The sequence below is a fragment of the Oryctolagus cuniculus genome, chromosome 4 (assembly GCF_051225735.1).
Source record: "Oryctolagus cuniculus isolate XC-2025 breed Fujian yellow rabbit chromosome 4, ASM5122573v1, whole genome shotgun sequence".
Taxonomy (NCBI): domain Eukaryota; kingdom Metazoa; phylum Chordata; class Mammalia; order Lagomorpha; family Leporidae; genus Oryctolagus; species Oryctolagus cuniculus.
This window is the reverse complement of record NC_142870.1, coordinates 124,149,004-124,165,347: the sequence shown is the minus strand read 5'-3', so window position 1 is coordinate 124,165,347 and position 16,344 is coordinate 124,149,004. Positions and strand designations below refer to the sequence as shown.

General features: G+C 48.7%; 1 long non-coding RNA gene across 5 annotated transcripts; it reads right to left on the bottom strand.

The window, feature by feature from the left end:
* Positions 1-876: 876 nt before the first annotated feature.
* On the bottom strand, positions 877-15,228 carry LOC149127102 (uncharacterized). 5 transcript variants are annotated; one of them, XR_016232608.1, is made up of 3 exons: positions 14,914-15,228; positions 5,858-5,957; positions 877-1,358 (listed from the first exon to the last, which is right to left on the bottom strand). It is a non-coding gene; the product is annotated as an uncharacterized LOC149127102 (long non-coding RNA). The 5 variants fall into 5 exon arrangements; XR_016232605.1 differs by having other exon boundaries at positions 877-1,431; positions 5,781-5,957; positions 14,914-15,222; XR_016232607.1 differs by having other exon boundaries at positions 5,781-5,929; positions 14,914-15,222.
* Positions 15,229-16,344: the final 1,116 nt, after the last annotated feature.

Genomic DNA, 16,344 nt, shown 5'->3' with positions numbered 1-16,344 from the left:
GGCCCTGCACCTGCATGGGAGACCAGGAGGAAGCACCTGGCTCCTGGCTTCAGATCAGTGTGTTGCCCCGGCCGCAGCACGCTGGCCACAGCGGCCATTGGGGGGTGAACCAACGGAAAAGGAAGACCTTTCTCTCTGTCTCTCTCTCACTGTCCACTCTGCCTGTCAAAAAAAAAAAAGATTAATTTTTTATTTTATTTAAAAGGCAGAGAGAGAGAGAGAATCTTCCGTCCGCTTGTTCACTCCCCCAGATGGCCACAATAGCCAGGGTTAGGCTGGGTCCCCATGTGGGTGCAGGGCCCCAAGGACTTGAGCCATCTTCTGCTGCTTTCCCAGGAGCGTTAGCAGGGAGTTGGAACAGAAGTGGAGCAGCCAGGTCTTGAATTGGTGCCCCTGTGGGATGCCAGTGTCACAGGCGGAGGCTTAACCTGCTACGCCATGATGCTGGCCCAACATTAGTTTTTTATTCTTGTTAAATGTACACAGTATTTTTTATTCTCACTAAAAAACATTAATAATATTAGCTGGCAAAACTATACCACAAAAATACATCTAAATGGAAGAAGTCCATCACCGGCTAAGCTTACTTAATCAGGATACTCAGTTTTTACTCTTAACCTCCTTTGACAAAGAATTCTATTGAAATTTGGCTACGAAATTATTTGTATTTTTACATGTCAGTCATCTATTCTTGCAAACATCAAAGTGTTGTTTTTTCATATTTTTAAATGTATGACTTCAAATTCCATTGAAGTTCTTCATTTAGGTGGCTTTACATAAAATAGGAAAACTGTTTCCAAGGGTTTCTAAGGATGCAGATGTGAATATTCTTTTTTTTTTAAAGATTTATTTATTTTTAAATATTTATTTAATTATTTGAAAGGCAGAGTTACAGAGAGGCAGAAGCAGAGAGAGAGAGAGTTCTTCCATCTGCTGGTTCACTCCCCAAATGGCCTCAATGGCTGGAGCTGCACTGATCTGAAGCCAGGAGCCAGGAGCTTCTTCCGAGTCTCCCATGTGGGTGCAGGGGCCCAAGGACTTGGGCCATCTTTTACTTCTTTCCCAGGGCATAGCAGAGAACTGGATCGGAAGCGCAGCAGCTGGGTCTCGAACCAGCACCCATGAGAGATACTGGCACTGCAGGCGGTGGCTTTACCCGCTATGCCACAGCATTGGCTCCAAAAGATTTATTTTATTTATTTGAAAAGTAGAGTTAGAGAGAGAGAGAGAGAGAGAGAGAGAAAGAGAGAGAGAGAAGCTTCCATCCACTGATTGACTCCCCAAATGGCAGCAAAGGCTGGGCCGGACAGATTCCAGGAGCCAGGAGCTTCTTCCAGGTCTTGGGACTCGAATGGTGCCTGTATGGGACACAGCATTGCAGGTGATGGCTTTATACTTCATGCACAATGTTGGCCCCAGATGTGAATATTCCTATGTGATAATTATATTTTGTTTTTAGAAATAGAATCATATAACATGGAAATACATGAAAATATTTTTTCTTTTTTAATTAATTAATTAATTAATTTTTTGACAGGCAGAGTTAAACAGTGAGACAGAGAGAAAGGTCTTCCTTTTTCCATTGGTTCACCCCCCAAATGGCTGCCACGGCCGGCAATATGCAGATCCGAAGCCAGGAGCCAGGTGCTTATCCTGGTCTCCCATGCAGGTGCAGGGCCCAAGTACTTGGGCCATCCTCCACTGCACTCCCTGGCCACAGCAAAGAGCCGGCCTGGAAGAGGGGCAACCGGGACAGAATCTGGTGCCCCAACCGGGACTAGAACCCGGGGTGCCAGCACCGCAGGCGGAGGATTAGCCTAGTGAGCCACAGCACCAGCCAAAACATTCTTTTTGCTAAGTACTCCCTCTCTAGTAGGTTTCTCCCGTGTGGGAGACCTGAATGGAGTTCCTAGCTTCTGGTTTCAGCCTGGCCCAGCCCTCACTGTTACAAGCATTCTGGAGTGGACCAGCAGATAGAAGATATTTCTCTAACTCTGCTGTTCAAATAAATGAATAAATAAACTTTTAAAAAATATTAAATTGTGTATGCCCCTCCCCAAAGTCTCTTCCATGTCATTAGAGCTAGTTGCTTATCATCAGAAAAAAAAAATCAGCAACTTTGAGACATGTGTGTTTTCAGAAACTAAAAACGTATCTTTGAATTCCAGCATTCTTGTAAGAACTTTGTTTAATCTACTGGTTAAGAAATTAATCCAGACAGCTGCCTCCCACACTGGAGCCCTAGGATGGGACAGCCAGCTCCTGCTCCTGACTCCAGCTTCCTGCCAGTGAGGGCCTTGAGACACAGCAGTGATGGCTCAGGTGATGGGGCTCCTGCCACCCACACGGGAGACATGATTGAGCTCCCGGCCCTGGCTCTGGCCGTGGCTCAGCCCCGACATCTGCAGGCATTTGAGGTGTGACCAGAAGATGAGAGCACTCTTTCTCTCTCCCTCATAAATACATAATAGATAAATAAATATTTTTTAAACAAAAGAACTTTGTCATGAGATAAACCCATAAACTTAGGTGTGACAGAAAGATTTTCATGGGTGCAATCCTCCTCCCTCTCTTCATCTGATAACATTTTACAAAAATTGAACTATTCTGGGCAGCATTAGCCAATTTTTTTGAAGGTTTGTTTATTTATTTGAAAGATACAGTTACAGATAGAGAGATAGAGAGAGACAGAGAGAAAAGTCTTCCATTCGCTGGTTCACTCCCCAATTGGCCACACCAGCCAGAGCTGGGCCAGTCTGAAGCCAGGAACCAGGAGTTTCTTCCAGGTCTCCCACATGGGTACAGGGGCCCAACCAGTTGTGCCATCTTCCACTGCTTCCCCAGGCCATAGCAGAGAGCTGGATTGGAAGAGGAGCAGCCGGGACACGAACTGGCGCCCATATGGGATGCCAGTGCTGCAGATGGAGGCTTAACCTACTATTCCACAGCGCCGCCCCAGAGAGGGTTCTTATTAAAGAACACACCTGGCCTCTGCCTGGTCTCTCACCCTGCGATCTTTTTCACATGTGCTGCTTGCTACTCTTGCACATCCTCTCTGTATGTGACACCTTAGTCACATTGTGACATAGCTAGAACACGCAGAGGCCAAGCACATAGGGCCACCAGATTGTGGAATTTTAGCCTCCAAAACGATCAACCAAGTAAGTCTTTTTTTTTTCTTTACAAAAATATGCACCCTTGGGGCCAGTGGTTGTGGCACAGTAGGTTAAGGCACCACCTGTGATGCCGGCATCCCACATGGGAACCAGTTTGGGTCCCGGCTGCTCCATTTCTGATCCAGCTCCTTACTAATGCACCTGGGAATGCGACAGAGATGGACCAAGGGCTGGGCCCCTGCCACCCACATGGAAGACCCAGATGGAGCTCCAGGCTCCTGACTTTGGCCTCATCCAGCCCTAACCATTGTAGTCATTTGGGGAGAGAACCAACAGATAGAAGGTATCTCTCCCTCTCTCTCTTTCTCATCCTCAATCTCTCTCTCCCCATCTCTCTGTAACTCTGCCTTTCAGATGAATAAATTATTTAAAACAAAATGTGTCCAGCCTTCAGTGGGCATTGTGATATAGTGGATTAAGTTGTCATTGATGCCTGCATCCCATATCTAAGGCCCAGGATCAAGTCTCATCTCTACTTCCAGTCCAGCTTCCTGCTACTGAGAACCCCGGGAGGCAGCAGATGATGGCCCAAGTCCCTGGGTTCTTGCCATCTACATGGGAGATCTGGATGGAGTTCCTGGCCTGGCCCAGCTCTGGCTATAGCAGGCATTTGGAGAGTGAAACAACAGATAGAAGATCTCTCTCTCTCTCTCTCTCTTGCTCTTTCAAATACAAATAAATAGACTTGTTTGTTTCTTTAAAGCACCCAGCCTAAGATATTTTGTAACAGCAATGCAAAATGGATTCAGACAACTAGTCAACTTTGAGATCTGGGGCACCAGTGTGATGGCTGCCATCAAGGGTGAAGTTCAAAGGGTACAGAAGTAGACTCATAGAAGAAGAAAGAAAACAGAGCTTACAGCTCTTGGACAGATTTCTAATCCCCATCCAAAGTCCATCATGTCCTTACCACACCACGCTGTCATATTATTTAAAGATATGTCTTGGGGCCTGCACTGTGGTGTAGCAGGTAAAGCCACCATCTGCAGTGTCAGCATCCCATATGGGTGCCGATTCGGCTGCTCCACTTCAGATCCAGCTCTCTGCTATGGCCTGGGAAAACAGCAGAAGATGGCCCATGTCCTTTGGCCCCTGTACCTGCAAGGAAGACTCAGAAGAAGCTCCTGGCTCCTGGCTCCAGATCGGTGCAGCTCCAGCCATTGTGACCAACTGGGGAGTGAACCAGCAGATGGAAGATCTCTCCCTCTCTCTCTGCCTCTCCTTCTCTCTCTGTGTAACTCTGACTTTCAAGTAAAATAAATACATCTTTTTTAAAAAATAAAGATATGTCTCTCCAATTCCAGTGGGGGCTCCTTGAGCTTGCATCTTCAGTGTCTTGGAAACTGGGTATCTCAACAACAAATTATGTTTCTGGAAGGAATTCCTGCAGAGGCCACAGCAAGGTGAAGAAGATGGGGGACCCATTCTGAAGGAATGCATTTAAGATGGACTGAGTAGACCCACAGAAACGTAAGGCAGTTTATGTCCCCAGAGTGTCACTGTGCATCCCAGACTGGCCCATGTGAGGGAGGGAGCAAAGCACCCGAGGCAGCAGCAGGGGCTCTCCCAGCATCACCAGGAGACGTGTGAGGCGAGGAGCTGGAAAGGAGGCAGAGACCCAGACGCAACAGTTGAGGTGATTTGATCAAGAGTCACTGCCATGATGGAAAATTCTGGTGAAACACAAGCCACTTGGTGCCGAGTTATGCGGTTTGTTTAAGCTTACTGAACTGGAAAATGCCAAATTCCTTTTCGCTTGGTGCCACAGGAGTTATCACCTGCGGTGATTCAGTGCAGAATCTCAGACCACATCAAGACCTCAGCCAGCCCATGACAGAAAGTCCTGGAGCAGGCATAGCTCTCCCAGAGCCAAAGCTTAGCCCTATCTTCTGTATGCCAATGGTTACAGCTGTCTCAGGTGTTGTTACACCTAGACATTGTCAACAGAGATTCTTTTAATCCCATTAAACTTTTTTTAGACTTATTTTATTTATTGAAAGAGTTACAGAGAGAGAGGGAGGGAGGGAGGGAGGGAGGGAGGGAGGGAGAGAGAAGTCTTCCATCCAATGGTTCACTCCCAGATGGCAGCTAAGGCCAGAGCTGCACTGATCTGAAGCCAGGAGCCAGGAGCTTCTTCCTGGTCTCCCACATGGGTGCAGGGCCCAAGGACTTGGGCCATCTTCTACTGCTTTCCCAGGCCATAGCAGAGAGCTGGATCAGAAGAAGAGCAGCCAGGACTAGAACCGGTGCACATATGGGATGCCGGCGCTTCAGGCCAGGGCTTTAACCCGCTGCACCGCAGCACCCTCCCTAATCCCATTAAGCTTTGTAGGCCCATATGCAAAGGCTTGCCTACATTCCCATTCCTTCTCTCTCCTGTCTGAAAACTTCTGCAGAATCAACATAGCTAGTTCTTTTGGGGACAGAGAAATGAACCATACAGTTTGCAACAGGGTGAACAGAAGTAATGGGAGTAGAGTGTGAGTGTAGGAGATGTCACTGGGCAAATAGCAAAGGATTCTCCCTAAAGAAAGGAAGGTCAAATTCCAGTGCCAACAGAATGTCAGCAGATCACTTAACCTTCCCAGGCCTTAGCCTTCTCACCTGTGAAATAGGTGAGGCGGACCTCTTCCAACTCTAGGATTTGAAGACAAACAGCTTGAAGCGTCAATACTACAGACCTGGGCCTTAGAGACGTAAGGAGCTTCATGAAGAATCATCTCTTGCTATGCCGAGCAACTCCAGAGAGGCGTCTCAAAAGCAGAAGGTGAAAAAAATGAGCTGAAATCCAAGATCATCCAGGCGTGTCACACTGAACACAGGATTCTCAGACAAATCCAGGGCCCATAATGGAGCTGTCCCTTCCTGGGACGGAGCTGCTTTTAGTCTTCCATTCTAGACTTCCCTCAACATTTCTCTCTCTCTCTCTCTCCTTCCCTCCCTCCCTCTCCCCTCTCTCCCCTCTCCCCTCTCCACTCTCCCCTCCCTCTTCCCTCTCTCCCCACCTCCCCCCTCCCCTCTCCCCTCTCCCCTCTCCTTTCCCTACACCTCACCCCAGGACCTTCTTTCCCCATCTTCACTCCCAGGGCCTGCACCACCTCCCTACTCCCCCAGTAATACCAGAGGGTGTGTATTATCAGGGGCCACAAAAGCAAACACCTTCTCAGAGACCCGATCGTGGGGACAAGGGGCCCTGGTCCGAGCTAGTGCAGCACTCCCGGGTGGCCGTCCTCCTGTGGGTGCTGATGAGAGGCCAAGCATTCACGGCTGCTGTCCACACGCCAGTGCTGAGCACCTCCTGCCCTCTCTGCCCCGTGGGGTCAAGTCAGCTTCGCCCTGCAGCTGTTCTTGGTTGTTACCAGGGCTTTTTCTAATGAGCAGTTGTCGCTCCCCCTCTTCATGGAGGAACGACACTAAACCCTGCCTAGGCTTCATATCCGAGTCACGGCACCATTATGTCGCTCCCCCTCTTCGTGGAGGAACGACACAGGACCCTGCACTGTTCTTTTGTCTGCTCGGCCCTCCCTGGGTTTGCTGCTGGTTCTTCCCGGGTTGGCTACTGACCCTTCCACCTCCGTGGAAGGGCGGTTCCCCCTGCCACATTCCCCACTTCCGCGGGGGAGCGGCACACCGCCGGCCGGCTCTCTCGTGGGCTGCACAGGTGTTCCTTCAGATAGATGTTCCCCTTAGATGTTCCTGGTGCATGTTGTCTCTCTCCTCCTTTATAGTCCTTTTCCACCAATCCCAACTCTGCTACCCACACGCCGAGTACGCTGCTCTCCTCCAATCAGGAGCAGGTCCTACAGTTTATTGGTTGAACTGGAGGCAGCTGCGTAGAAGCTGTTTCTCCCTTCTCAGCGCCATATTGTGGGAGAGCAGATGCATAGAATAAGTCTTAATTCCAGTAACTTAGTCTAGTCCGGGTTGCTCCCCACAAGCAGTTCTCCTTCCCGGAGCCCCACGGGGACTCAGACAACTGGCCACTCTGCCGATGTCCCAAGCACTGCTCCTGTGTGAATCCTCACGTCCACCTTGTAACTGATGGAAATTCTGCCCACGAGCAAGTTAACTCCTCCCAGTTCCACTCTACATATTTAATGCATTTTAAAAATAGACACGGAATGTCATTTCCCTGGCTATTTCAGATGATTGATGTGAATTTTCTTTTTTTAAAGTTCATTTGTTATTATTATTTTTTTTTGGTAAGTCAGAGCGAGAGTGAGAGGGCAAGAGAGCGAACGAGTGAGAGAAAGAGAGAGAGAGAGAGAGAGAGAGAGAGAGAGAATGTTCTGTCTACTGATTTACTTCCCAAATACCCATAATAGCTGAGGCTGGGCCATATAGAAACCAAGAACTCCACCCAGGTCTCCCATATGGGTGGCAGGGACCCAAGTGCTTGAGCCATCATCTGCTGCCTCCTGGGGTGAGAGCTAGCAGGAAGCTGGATAGGAAGTGGAGGAGGCCAAGGCTGTAGGCATTATGGTATGGAATGCAGTGTCCCAAGTGGCTGCTGAACACTGTGCCACAATGCCTACCCTGGTTGTTTATAGGTTTCCTCTCTCTTTCTCTCTTTTTTAAAGATTTACTTATTTATTTGAAAGTCAGAGTTACACAGAGAGAGGAGAGACAGAGAGAGAGAGGTCTTCTATCCGATGGTTCACTCTCCAATTGGCTGCAATGGCTGGAGCTGCGCCCATCCAAAGCCAGGAGCCTCTTCCAGGTCTCTCATGTGGGTGCAGGGGCCCAAGGAGTTGGGCCATATTCTACTGCTTTCCCAGGCCATAGCAGAAAGCTAGATCAGAAGTGGAGCAGCTGGGACTAGAACCAGCGCCCATATGGGATGCTGGCACTTCAGGCCAGGGCGTTAACCTACGGCGCCACAGTGCCAGCCCTTAGGTTTTCCTCTTACACAAAGCTTCTATGTGTAGGAATGCCTTACTTAACCTGGGATCAGTGTTATTTCCAGCAGGAGCAGAGACTACACAAGCTACCTGCTCTCCTCTCCCAGCACAGCATTGCAAGGAATCACAGAGACCGTGCTCAGAATACAGAGGTCCGAAAACCACTGGATTTCCATTATATGTCTTACTATTTCACTGGTAGCTGATGGCTCTTATCAGTCCATAAACACAAATGGTCCAGTGCATGATCTGAGAAAAACAGTCCTGCTGGAGCAACTTTATTCTTAGAAAGTCAGGCTTGTTCCAGCTTAGAAGGGGGGAAGGTAAATTACAGTATCATATCATACCTTTAAATTAAAGTAGTTTCAAGAAAAGTCTTATTTTAAAAATCAGTTCTCAGTCTGAGCATCCGTCAGATTAGTTGTTCCTACCTTTGAAACAACTAGGAATTAGCGCACTGGCTTCCGCAGAGGACGTCTGTCCTAGGAGAAAGTGCTGCTCCAGAGGTGTTTCCCGGACTGCATCTTGCAGAAACCACACTCAAGCCCTCGCTGAGAAACACCACATACTGGGCCAGCTGCAACTGTGGCCTATAAATAACTCTGTATGAAAGTTGTATATGTCACTATTTATACCACAGGGCTTTCTTTTTCAAAATATCTGTCCATTTAAATAGCTAATACATGCACAAGTAAAAAATGCAAAAGTTACAAATGAATATATAGAGATTCCCTAATTCTCCCATTATCGCTGCTGAGGCAAAAACTACTATTAGTTTCTTACATATATCCTTCCAAGGATAACGGGTATGTGTACTTGTATAGATTTTTCAATGATCACTCATTAAACACATAGTTCTTGTACCTTGCCTTTTTTTCACTGAATTTTTCTTGGTGCTCAATCTCATTCTTTTTAATGGCTTCAAAGGATTCGGTCCTAAATGCTCCATAATTTCCTTAGCCAGTCCTGTTGATGAACTTTGGGTTGTTCACAGTGTATTGCTACTGCAAGCTAAGCTGCTGTGAGAATCCTTGTACATATATCTTCAGATTCATGTACCCTTAGTTCTACAGAATACATTCCTAGAAGTGCAGTTGTTGGATCAAAGGCTAGTGAATTTTATTTTAGTATGTATTTAATATATTTAAAAGGCAAATAGGGGCCGGCGCTATGGCGCAGTAGGTTAAAGCTCTGGCCTGAAGTGCTGGCATCCCATATGGCGCCGGTTCTAGTCCCGGCCGTTGTGGCCAACTGGGGAGTGAACCAACAGATGGAAGACCTCCCTCTGTCTCTACCTCTCTCTGTAACTCTTTCAAATAAATAAAATCTTTTAAAAAAGGCAGGTAGACAGGCCAGTGTTGTGGCAAATAAGATTAAGCCTCCACTTGCAGTACCAGCACCCCATATGTGCACCAAGTTGAATACTGGCTCTCCACTTCTGATCTACCTCCCTGCTAATGCGCTTGGGAAAGCAGTGGAAGATGATCCAAGTCCTGTGGCCCCTGCACCTACATGGGAGGCCCAGAAGAAGCTGTTGGTTCCTGGCTTTGACCTGGCCCAACTCTAGCCATTGCAGCCATTGGGGGACTGAACCAGCAGGTGGAAGATTGATATCTCTCTCTCTCTTTCTGCTTTTCAAATAAATCTTTTTTTTTTTTTTTTTAAGGCAAATAGATGGAGATCTCTAATCTACTGGGTCACTCCATGAATGCCTGCAACAGCCAGGGCTGGGCCAGGCAAAGCCAGGAGCCTGGACCTTACTCCAGGTCTCCCACTTGGGTGGCAGAGATCCAAGTGCTTCTGCCATCACCTGCTGCCTCCCAGGGTGAAAATCAGGAGGAAGCCGGAATCAAAAATGAAGCTGAGAGTTGAACAGAGCCCAATATGGGATGTGGGCATCCCAAGTAGCATCTTAACTGCTAGGCCTAATACTTGTCCTTTGTACATTTTAACTATGGATAGATATTGTGATGTTGCTTACCCAAGAGACTGAATTGCCGGCATTCCCCATATACCCACTGCCACTAAAGAAAAAGTGCGAGGGGACAACAATCCCTCAGTCTCTTAGCTATCAATGTCTGTGTCTTATTTGAATTTATTCATGGAATAGCTTTAAAAACAGAGGAGTGTGTTGAACAGAATGTGATGCAATTAGCATATTATCATCTTTCAGGTCTCAATTCAAAAGCTATCCCGAAGCAAAATTCATCTGATCACCTACACACACACCCACACACACACATACACCCTCACCCTGTTACTCTCTAGCCCATTCGCCTTAGTATTGTCTTTATTTATTTATTTATTTGAAAGTCAGAGTTATACAGAGGGAAGGAGAGGCAGAGAGAGGTCTTCCACCTGCTGGTTCAGTCCCCAATTAGATACAAGGGCCGGAGCCGTGCCGATCTGAAGCTGGGAGTCAGGAGCTTCTTCTGGGTCTCCCACGTGGGTGCAGGGGCCCAAGGACTTGGGCCATCTTCTACTGCTTTCACAGGCCACAGCAGAGAGCTGGATTAGAAGTGGAGCAGCCAAGTCTCGAACTGGCGCCCATATGGGATGCCAGCACTGCAGGCGGCAACTTTACCTGCTATGCCACAGTGCCAGCCCCCTGTGTTGTTTTAATAGCACTTGTCACTCACTAACACTATTACTTTGCTTCTCAGTGTATTTGTTTATTGCCTCCCCTCACTGCTACCTCTCCCTAGAAAGCAAACCTTGGGAAAGTGGAAGCACAACCATCTACATGGTGCACTGAGCAGGGGCCTTACCAGTACTCACTAAATGTGTGTTGAATGGAATCTGCGTCCAAAGGCACTCTCGGCACCCAAGCATGTGAGTTTGCTCACAGAATGGCCTCGGAGGAGTTTCTGGCACCTTTGGCACTGGTCTACAGGCTTGGAAGAGAAAATGGGGCTCACAACAATTTCACCAGAGCAAATGGGGCCGCCAGAAACCCTCCAGTCCTTTGATTTGGGCCTGTAGATAAATGAACCGCATTATCCTTGCTCCGAACAAACTCTGGATCAGAGTGAAATATAACTTAATACTCGGAAAGTATAACTTAACATTTGGAAAAACTATTTTCTAAGGAGAAACAGGCAGAGGTCTTTGCCTTTTAGTCTGCGAAGCACCGTGTTTTGAAGAAGTTCTTACAGGTGGTATCTACAGCCATGATTCACTGACTGCAGGGAGTAACAAATGAGTGTTTGTGGAAGGGGTGTTGCTAGATCCTCTAAGGGTTATTCGAATTAGTCCCGGGCGTGGCTGGCAAGTTTGGCTAGGCCTAATTACTTGGACTCATCGGTGTGGGAAACTTTAGTAATGCCTGTTGGTATAAACATCTCATGCCACCCCCTGCTGGCGTGGTGCCAGGAAGACATGAACTGCCATTCAAGCTTTCTAGACCTTATATATTCGAAGAGATCTGGGGTTCACCAAGCAAACGTTCCATTGGAAAATGTTTCTCAGTCTTGATGAATTTAATACACAAAACAGGTTCCTGTTAATTGCCAAAGAATTGTGCATGTCAGAGAATTATCATAGAAGTCTGCAGAAATTCCACCAGGCATTGTATCAGTCTCATGCCACGAGGTGGGTTTTGGGACTTTAGGACCCCTCCCCCCCTTTAAATCCCATGAGGGTCATTTTAGCTAATTTTTTAATAGAAAAAGCTAATGTTTTCTCAAGCTTACGTAAAGTGCTATGAAAATGCAGTTTCAGGGGCTTGGTGTTGTGGCACAGCGGGTTAAGCCACAACTCGCAGTGCAGGCATCCCATATCACAGTGCCAGTTCAAGTTCCAGCTGCCATGCTTCCAATCCAGCTCCCTGCTAATGCACCTGGGAAAAGAGCAGAAGATGGCCCAAGTACATGGGCCCCTGCACCCATGTGGCAGACCCAGATGAATTTCTTGGCTCCTGGTTTTGGCCTGACCTAGCCCCAGCTGTTGCAGCCATTTAGGGAGTAAATTAGCAGATGGAACATCTCATTCCCTCTCTCCCTACCCCGTCAGTTTGCATTTCAAATAAATAAGTCTTTTTAAAAAAGAAAATGCAGCTTCAAAGTCTAGCCAGATTCCTCTTCCAGCTAGTTCTGCTCCTAAACACCCGTGTAGAGAAACTGTCCGTCACACCGGGCATGGTCACCCACTATGAAGCAGGAGACAGCAGCCAACGGCTGGCTGCCTGTCTGGAGACAGCCTCACCTCGTCGGCTCTGTGTCCTTCTCCACCTCCAGGGAACTCATTCTTGGTGGCCTTAGTTCCCTGTTCCAATCCCAGTGCCTCAGGGACCTGAGTGAACTTGTGACGCTGTGACTGGGTTGCCCAACGTGGGACATGGCATCAGCCCCCCGCTTCGGGAGAACTTCTCACAATCTGCTTAATAATTCCTTCTTAAGCTCTGGGCTCTCCAGGAAGCAGCTTAAGAATATCAGCTCTTAGTGAAGCAGCCTCAAAGTCAAATAGGATCTTCTCCTCGGAGCTCTATGGGGCTCCAAGCCTTGGCTCCTGGGCAGGTGCCCTCTCCATAGATGGGTAGAAAATGCAACACAAACTTGAAGGAGTTTGGGGGCATCCAGGCTTTGTTTGAACCCCACGGTTTCTAAGAGCCAAGGACCAAACTGGTCTGAAAGATTCCAGCTGCTCCTCCTTTTCCTAGCTGATATTTTCCAGACCTTTAAATACCCCTCAGAGAAAAAGGGACTACCCATTTGTGTTTAAAAATGTACAAGACTTTGAAAAGAGGTAATGAGGTAATGCTAGGGAGCTGACGCTGTGGCGCAGCGGGTTAGGCCACCATCTGTAATGCTGGCATCCCTGATGGGCACTGGTTTGAGTCCCGGCTGCTCCACTTCTTTTTTTTTTTTTTTTTTTTGACAGGCAGAGTGGACAGTGAGAGAGAGAGAGACAGAGAGAAAGGTCTTCCTTTTGCCGTTGGTTCACCCTCCAATGGCCGCTGCGGCCAGCGCACCGTGCTGATCCGATGGCAGGAGCCAGGTGTTTCTCCTGGTCTCCCATGGGGTGCAGGGCCCAAGCACTTGGGCCATCCTCCACTGCACTCCTGGGCCACAGCAGAGAGCTGGCCTGGAAGAGGGGCAACCGGGACAGAATCCGGCGCCCCGACCGGGACTAGAACCCGGTGTGCGGGCGCCACAAGGCAGAGGATTAGCCTAGTGAGCCGCGGCGCCAGCCTGCTCCACTTCTGATCCAGCTCCTTGCCAATGCATCTGGGAAAGCTTGGGCCACTGCACCGACATGAGAGATCTGGAAGAAGCTCCTGGCTTTAGCCTGGCCCAGCCCTGGCCATTGGGGCCATTTGGTGGAAGATTCTCTCTCTCTCAATCCTTCTCTCTCTCTCTCCATAATTCTGCATTTCAAATAAATAAATACATCTTTAAAAAGATGTAACGCTAGAGTTGTGTTCCACGTAAGACTTCTCAACATATTTCCTTATAGACTATAAGCATGTTTATAACATATATGCCTGCCTTAGATTTTTCTGCCTTAAAAATGACAGTTTTCCCACATGTAGCTTGATTTGCTGTGGAAAAGATGGAGAGACACACATGCTGCCCAGCCTGTGGAATGAGGGTGCAGTTATGATTCCCATTCACACGATCCACAGACGTGGTTTCTGAAACAGAATGCACTCTATTTACAAGAATGCCCCTTGGAAAGGCTTTGCCAAGCCCGGCTCAGAGCCTTAACAATGTCTGCCCCTCAAATGAATACCCAACAGGAACCTGTGTATCAGTTCAGTTTCCTAGGGTACGCCAGTAAGGTCATGCTTCCTCTGCAGTCTCTAAGTCCTCTACATCCTGGTTCCACCCAGGACCTGTGGCCAAGGTGGCCAGCTTGTCCGTGGCGATAGCCTAACTCCAAGGCAAAGCTGTATTAGACAAGCCAGGGGCAGGTGTTCAGCCTAGTGGTTAAGAGAGTGCCTGCGTTTGATGCTCGGCTCTGCTCCCGATTCCAGCTTCCTGCTAATGCAAACTCTGGGAGGCAGCAGTGATGGTTCAAGAGATTGGGTCCCTGTCACCCATGAGGGAGACCTAGACTGAGTTTCTGGCCCCCAGGGGTGGCCTAGCCCATCTTGACTATTGCAGCCATTTGCAGAAGTGAACCAGTGGACAGGCTCTCTCTTTCTCTGTGTGTCTCTTCCTTCCCCCTACCCTCCAAAGAGTGTGGGGGGGGGGAGCCATGGTGGGTTATTGAGTCAGGCTGACGTTTTGTCCCAGGTGATTGAGCATGAACAGATCGTCTGACCTCTGTGTTTGCACCTCCCCATCTGTAGTCTGGAGGTCATTCTAGACCTGTGATGTCCTCAGACAGGCTATAATCATGCTCTTCCTCACTGAGGGGGCGGGAGGGGTGCAGGGCTCCCAGGGCACACAGAAGGCCACTGAGACTCTTTTATAGCTCCTGTTCGACCTACTGAGACCCTCCGTGAGCCAGACACAGGTCTAGGCACGAGGGCAGCGTTGCCTGTCCCCAGGAGGCTTCATCTGCACACTGCACAGCAAGGCTGGCCCTCGATCACCTTGACACGGAGCTAGGGCCCTTGGAAAGCTAACGTGCCGGTGCTCAACCAGGGCTGCTGTTTTAACAAGGGCGTTAATGTTTTTTCCTCTCATCTGCCTTGTGAGATACCCGAGAGTACGTGCTGTCCAGAGGAAGCTGTCCAGGGAGCTGAGGAGCCCAAGCCTGACCCCAGAAGCACCGTTTGGGCCTGTGGCTGACACACATACAGGGTGGTCTGAACCGACAGCTCCCACAATGTTCCAGTCTCTTCATTGACAAACGCATGCGTCCGCCCCCTGGGGATGCGTGTGACTCACCCACTCCTCGGTGTTGGGAGAGTCCATCGCAGACCTCAGGGCAAGTTAATGAAATGATCTTTGCAAGCTGCCTCCAAGCGGCTAACTTGCCGCTAGGCCTTCAGCAGACCTGCGTGCAAACACAGGAGCGTGTAATTAACCTGATGTCAATACCAGCTGTACAAAGGCGCTAGGTGGCCCGGGAGCGAGCTAATCAGCAGGCTTTGGAGAGAAGAAGCCCTTTTTTTCCGGCTCCTTATTCAGATCCCTTCAAGGGAGGAATGACCTAGCAAATGGGCGAATAGTTTCTAGGACGGGTGAGTTTTATTCACGTAGAAAGGGATAAAACCTTGGCTTGGGAAGGGGTTTGTTTTCATTGATGCCATGGGCAGCCAGCTCTGGTGAGTTCTGGTCTGGGTGCTTCAGGCGGAAGCCCTAGATACCCCCAGCAAATCGCGTCCTATGCTGCTGTCCCTTTGCCCAGCTGAGCAGGGAGGGTGCTCTCGGTGTGCTCCTAGTGGCTGCAGACAGCATCGAGGGAGAGGTAGAATCTGACAATTAGATTTCTAGCCTCCAGTTTGCTCAATATTTTCTTTCTTTAAAGATTTTTTTAAAAATTATTTTTATTTATTTGAAAGACAGTCACAGAGAGAGGTAGAGACACACAGAGAGAGAGAGAGGTCTTCCATTCTGCTGGTTCTTTCCCCAAATGACCGCAATGGCCAGAGCTGAGCTGATCTGAAGCCAGGAGCCAGGAGCTCCTCCCCTCTCCCCTCCCCCCTTCCCTCTCACCTTCCCTCTCCCATCCCCCTCTTCTCACCCCCTCTCCCCTCCCCTCCTTTTCTCTTTTTCTTTTTCTTTTCTTTTCAAGATTTATTCATTTATTTGAAAGAGTTACACAGAGAGAGAAGGAGAGGCAGAGACAGAGAGAGGTCTTCCATCCACTGGTTCAACTCCCCAGATGGCCGCAACAGCAGGAGCTGCACCGATCCAAAGGCAGGAGCCAGGAGCTTCTTCCAGGTTCCCACGCGGATGCAGGGGCCCAAGGACTTGGGCCATTTTCCAGTGCTTTCCCAGGCCACAGCAGAGAGCTGGATCAGAAGTGGAGCAGCTGGGACTCAAACTGGTGCCCATCTGGGATGCTGGCACTGCAGGTGGCATCCTTACCCACTACGCCACAGCGATGGCCCCAATATTTTCTTCACTTGGAAAAATTCTAGATATTTTGATGAGATGATTTCTAGCAAATGAAGTAACTTTAAAATAGAGAGTATGAGAGAAACCTTGCTGTCATTAGGCTAACACAAAGAGTAAAAGTGAACTCAAAGTAAGGGTACGATGACAGGCCTTTGATTCAGCAGTTACGTTGCTGCTTGGGACGCGTGCTTCCCACATTGGAGGGCCTGGGCTCAACTCCCAGCTCTGCTTCTGATTCCAGCTTCCTGCTCATGT